Consider the following 6,777-nt stretch of genomic DNA (forward strand, 5'->3'; position numbering starts at 1 on the left):
GTCCACTCGAACTTGTCAGCCTTCTTCATCAGTCGGTAAAGAGGCAATGCCTTTTCACCGAGTCGCGAGATGAATCGACTTAATGCAGCCAAGCATCCAGTAAGCTTCTGGACATCGTGCACTCGCACAGGGCGTTTCATTCGGAGAATAGTGCCAATCTTTTCTGGGTTGGCGTCGATTCCCCGTTCGGAAACGAGAAAACCGAGTAACTTGCCACCAGGAACTCCAAATGTGCACTTTTATGGATTGAGCTTGATATCATACCTTCTGAGGTTGGCAAATGTTTCGGCGAGGTCGGCGAGCAGGTCGGAACCTTTTCGTGACTTGACAACAATATCATCCATATAAGCTTCCACATTCCGACTGATTTGAGTGAGTAGACACTTCTGAATCATTCGCATAAACGTGGCTCCGGCATTCTTGAGGCCGAATGGCATGGTGATATAGCAGAAGCACCCGAATGGAGTGATGAAAGCTGTTTTTACTTCATCGGGCCCATACAGACGGATCTGGTGGTACCCGGAGTAAGCATCTAAAAAAGACAACCTCTCGCATCCCGCGGTCGAGTCAACAATTTGATCTATGCGAGGGAGAGGAAAGTGATCTTTCGGGCAGGCCCGGTTGATGTGCTTGAAATCAATGCACATTCGGAGCGACTTGTCCTTCTTAGGAACCATGACGACATTAGCGAGCCACTCGGAGTGGAATATCTCTCGGATAAATCCTGCCGCCAACAGTCGAGCCACTTCTTCACCGATGGCCTTTCTCTTCTGGACGGCGGACCGCCGAAGATGTTCTTTGACTGGCTTTGCAGACTTGTCGACTCTTAGGCGATGCTCAGCCAGTCCCCTGGGAACACCTGGCATGTCAGCGGGCTTCCATGCAAAAATGTCCCAGTTCTCACGGAGGAACTGGATGAGCGCTTCTTCCTATTTTGGGTCGAGTGTTGTGGAGATGCGGGTCGGAGCTGCTTCGGGGTCGGTCGGGTGAATGTGAACAGGTTTCGTCTCACCGGACGACTGGAATGCGGATTCTGTGGCGGGCTTCTTGGATCGCAGCAAGTCACTCAGATCTGCGTTTTGCTTGTATTCTTCGAACTCGACCGCTGTCACTTGGGAATCGGCAATTTTGGAGCCTTTCTGAAAGCACTCCTCTGCCTTTTTCCTATCACCGGTGACAGTGATCACACCTTTGGGACCGGGCATCTTCAATTTGAGGTACACGTAACATGGTCGAGCCATGAACCGTGCATAGGCTGGCCTCCCCAAAATGGCATGATATGCACTTTGAAAATCCACGACCTCAAACGTCAACTTTTCTTTGCGGAAATGCTTTGAATCGCCAAATACTACATCCAAAGCTATCTGGCCGAGAGACTCAGCCTTCTTCCCTGGTATAACTCCATGAAAGCTCATGTTACTAGTGCTCAACCGGGACATCGGAATGCCCATACCTTTCAGCGTGTCTGCATATAACAGATTCAGCCCACTTCCACCGTCCATCAGCACCTTTGTCAGTCGAGTGCCTTCGACAACTGGATCGACCACCAAAGCTTGCCTCCCAGGGGTGGCAATATGAGTTGGGTGATCAGATTGGTCGAATGTGATGGGTGTTTGAGACCATTTCAGATAATTTGCCTTTGCTGGGGCAACCATGTTAACCTCTCGATTAATCACTTTCAGTCGACTTCTGCTTTCCACATCTGCGAAGATCATCAGAGTGGAGTTGATATGCGGGTATCCTCCCTCACTGTCCTCTTTGTCTTCGGCTTTGTCCGACTCCTTCTCCTTGTCCTTAGACTGTTTTCCCTGAAACTGCTGGATCAGGAGTCGACATTGGCGAGTGGTGTGCTTTGGGTAAATGATATTCCCCTCTTCATCTTTCTTCGTGTGAATATGACACGGCATATCCATCACGTCATTCCCTTCTTTATCCTTCACCTTTTTGGGGTTCCAGGATCCTTTTGGTTTCCCCTTAGACTTTCCTTGAGTCACGGCCAGAGCCTCTCCAGGAGCTGCCGGTTCAGCCTTCCGCTTCTGTTTCCGATTGGAATTTCCTTTTTCCGACTGACTCGGCTTGTGCTTGCTGCTTCGGAGTCGGTCTTCTTCTTCGCCGTTGGCGTACTTGGTAGCAATCTCCATCATCCGACTCAAGGTCATGTCACCGGTTCGACCAAATTTCAAGCTCAGTTCTCTGTTCTTGACACCATCTTTGAAAGCGCATACTGCCTGATGGTCAGAGACATTTTCCACAGTGTGGTGCAAAGTGATCCACCTCTGAATATACTCTCTGAGAGTCTCATTGGTTTTCTGCACGCAGACTTGCAACTCTGTCAATCCCGCTGGTCGCTTGCAAGTCCCTTCGAACGTTCTGACGAACACTCGGGACAGATCTTCCCAAGTGTAAATACTGCTAGGAGGTAATTGGGTCAACCATGCCCTGGCAGAACCTTCCAACATGAGGGGCAAATGCTTCATGGCCACCTCGTCGTTCCCACCACCGATCTGAACTGCCACTCGGTAGTCTTCAAGCCAAGTTTCAGGCTTAGACTCACCAGTGAACTTGCTGACTCCTGTTGCCAGCCTGAAATTGGGGGGAATAACAGCGGCTCTGATAGCTCTGCTGAAACATTCGGGACCAGAAACATGTACTCGACTGCTCGTGGGCACTTCTCTGTCGAGTGCACCACGATGGGCTCTGTTCCGGTCGACCAACCCTTGCACGATAATGGATCGCGCGTCGAAGCCTGGCTCCCTGGGGTCAACTGGAACTCTACGCCCTGTACTGTACTGACGCCTATCATCTGGCTGCCGAGGAGCGTAAGACCCACCCCTCGGAGGGGAATAGGGCACTCGACGCCTATCATCTCGGTCGAGTCTGTCGCCATATTGATCTCGCCGATACTCACGCCCTTCGCGCCGCGGAGGCGATCTGGGGCTATGAGCCGACTGAACCGTATTCACAGTGACAGATCGACTGTGAATTCTGTTGCGCGACTGAGACACGGCTGAATTCTGATCTCCTGCTGCCCGGAGTAGATCCCTGATCTGCAGCAAACCTCTGCCAGCTTCTGACTGCGAAGGCTGAATGGACTCTGCTATACGGGTCGCAGCTGCTAAATTCTGAATTGGGGTTCGATATACCTGAGTCGGCGGGAAGAGTTGACGTCGACTGGTGTCGGGAACTCGTTGCCGCGCGCGCTCGTCGAGTGCTCGCTGAAGGTGGAAAATCATCGTAACAAGAAATAAAGTTTCTACGATCTGATCATGGAGGAGAATATTTGAGTTACGAGTTTGGTTTACATTTGAAACAATGCGGAATAGTTTCGCAACTCACGCCACCCGGAACACCACAACGAAACGGTGTGTTCGAACGTCGTAATCGTACTTTACTAGATATGGTGCGATCTATGATGTCTCTTACTGATTTACCGCTATCGTTCTGGGGTTACGCTTTGGAGACGGCCGCATTCACGTTGAATAGGGCACCATCAAAATCCGTTGAGACGACGCCTTATGAACTGTGGTTTGGCAAGAAACCAAAGTTGTCGTTTCTTAAAGTTTGGGGCTGTGATGCTTATGTGAAGAAACTTCAACCAGATAAGCTCGAACCTAAATCGGAGAAATGTGTCTTCATAGGATACCCAAAAGAGACTATTGGGTACACCTTCTATCACAGATCTGAGGGCAAGATTTTCGTTGCTAAAATCGGATCCTTTCTAGAGAAGGAGTTTCTCTCGAAAGAAGTGAGTGGGAGGAAAGTAGAACTTGATGAGGTAACTGTACCTGCTCCCTTATTGGAAAGTAGTTCATCACAAGAACCGGTTCCTATGACAACTACACCAATTAGTGAGGAAGCTAATGATATTGATCATGAAACTTCAGATCAAGTTTCTACTGAACCTCGTAGGTCTATCAGAGTAAGGTCCGCACCAGAGTGGTACGGTAATCCTATTCTGGAAGTCATGTTACTTGACCATGATGAACCTACGAACTATGAGGAAGCGATGATGAGCCCAGATTCTGCAAAATGGCTAGAGGCCATGAAATCTGAGATGGGATCCATGTATGAGAACAAAGTATGGACTTTGGTTGACCTGCCCGATGCTCGGCAAGCCATTGAGAATAAATGGATCTTTAAGAAGAAGACTGACGCTGATGGTAATGTAACTGTCTATAAAGCTCAACTTGTTGCGAAAGGTTTTCGACAAGTTCAAGGGGTTGACTACGATGAGACTTTCTCACCCGTAGCGATGCTTAAGTCTGTCCGAATCATGTTAGCTATTGCTGCATTTTATGATTATGAAATTTGGCAAATGGATGTCAAAACTGCATTCTTGAATGGATTTCTGGAAGAAGAGTTGTATATGATGCAGCCAGAAGGTTTTGTTGATCCAAAAGGTGCTAACAAAGTGTGCAAACTCCAGCGATCCATTTATGGACTGGTGCAAGCATTTCGGAGTTGGATTAAACGCTTTGATAGTGTGATCAAAGCATATGGTTTTATACAGACTTTTGGAGAAGCCTGTATTTACAAGAAAATGAGTGGGAGCTCTGTAGCATTTCTGATATTATATGTAGATGACATATTATTAATTGGAAATGATATAGAATTTCTGGATAGCATAAAGGGATACTTGAATAAAAGTTTTTCAATGAAAGACCTCGGTGAAGCTGCTTACATATTGGGCATCAAGATTTATAGAGATAGATCAAGACGCTTAATAGGACTTTCACAAAGCACATACCTTGATAAAATTTTGAAAAAGTTCAAAATGGATCAGGCAAAGAAAGGGTTCTTGCCCGTGCTACAAGGTGTGAAGTTGAGTCAGACTCAATGCCCGACCACAGCAGAAGATAGAGAGAAAATGAAAGATGTTCCCTATGCTTCAGCCATAGGCTCTATCATGTATGCAATGTTGTGTACTAGACCTGACGTATGCTTAGCAATAAGCTTGGCAGGAAGGTACCAAAGTAATCCAGGAGTGGATCACTGGACATCGGTCAAGAACATCCTGAAATACCTGAAAAGGACTAAGGATATGTTTCTCGCATATGGAGGTGACAAAGAGCTAGTCATAAATGGTCACGTCGATGCAAGCTTTGACACTGATCCGGACGATTCTAAATCGCAAACCGGATACATATTTTTATTAAACGATGGAGCTGTAAGTTGGTGCAGTTCTAAACAAAGCGTCGTGGCGGGATCTACATGTGAAGCGGAGTACATAGCTGCTTCGGAAGCAGCAAATGAAGGAGTCTGGATGAAGGAGTTCATTTCCGATCTAGGTGTCATACCTAGTGCATCGGGACCAATGAAGATCTTCTGTGACAAAACTGGTGCAATTGCCTTGGCAAAGGAATCCAGATTTCACAAGAGGACCAAGCACATCAAGAGACGCTTCAATTCCATCCGGGACCAAGTCCAAGTGGGAGACATAGAAATTTGCAAGATACATACGGATCTGAATGTTGCAGACCCGTTGACTAAGCCTCTCTCACGAGCAAAACATGATCAGCACCAAGACTCCATGGGTGTTAGAATCATTACTATGTAATCTAGATTATTGACTCTAGTGCAAGTGGGAGACTGAAGGAAATATGCCCTAGAGGCAATAATAAAGTTATTATTTATTTCCTCATATCATGATAAATGTTTATTATTCATGCTAGAATTGTATTAACCGAAAACATAATACATGTGTGAATACATAGACAAACACAACATCACTAGTATGCCTCTACTTGACTAGTTTATTAATCAAAGATGGTTACGTTTCCTAACCATAGACATGTGCTGTCATTTGATTAATGGGATCACATCATTAGGAGAATGATGTGATTGACATGACCCATTCCGTTAGCCTAGCACTTGATCGTTTAGTATATTGCTATTGCTTTCTTCATGACTTATACATGTTCCTGTAACTATGAGATTATGCAACTCCCGTTTACCGGAGGAACACTTTGGGTGCTACCAAACGTCACAACGTAACTGGGTGATTATAAAGGTACATGTTGGGTTGGCGTATTCCAAGATTAGGTTTTGTCACTCCGATTGTCGGAGAGGTATCTCTGGGCCCTCTCGGTAATGCACATCACTATAAGCCTTGCAAGCAATGTAGCTAATGAGTTAGTTACGGAATGATGCATTACGTAACGATTAAAGAGACTTGCCGGTAACGAGATTGAACTAGGTATTGGATACCGACGATCGAATCTCGGGCAAGTAACATACCGATGACAAAGGGAACAACGTATGTTGTTATGCGGTTTGATCGATAAAGATCTTCCTAGAATATGTAGGAGCCAATATGGGCATCCAGGTCCCGCTATTGGTTATTGACCGAGAATAGTTCTAGGTCATGTCTACATAGTTCTCGAACCCGTAGGGTCCGCACGCTTAAGGTTACGATGACAGTTTTATTATGAGTTTATAAGTTTTGATGTACTGAAGTTTGTTCGGAGTCCCGGATGTGATCACGGACATGAAGAGGAGCCTCGAAATGGTCGAGACATAAAGATTGATATATTGGACGACTATATTCGGACACCGGAAGTGTTCCGGGTGATTTCGGAGAAAACCGGAGTGCCGGAGGGGTTACCGGAACCCCCCAGAGAAGTATTGGGCCTTAGTGGGCCTGAGGGGAGAGAGAGGGCAGCAGCCCAGGAGGTGGCGCCCCCCCCCCATGAGGAGTCCGAATTGGACTAGGGGAGGGGGCGCGACCCCCCCCCCCTTTCCCTCTCCCTCTCCCTCTCTTTCCTTCCCCCTTCCTCC

This window comes from Triticum dicoccoides, chromosome 6B, assembly GCF_002162155.2.
Source record: "Triticum dicoccoides isolate Atlit2015 ecotype Zavitan chromosome 6B, WEW_v2.0, whole genome shotgun sequence".
NCBI classification, from domain to species: domain Eukaryota; kingdom Viridiplantae; phylum Streptophyta; class Magnoliopsida; order Poales; family Poaceae; genus Triticum; species Triticum dicoccoides.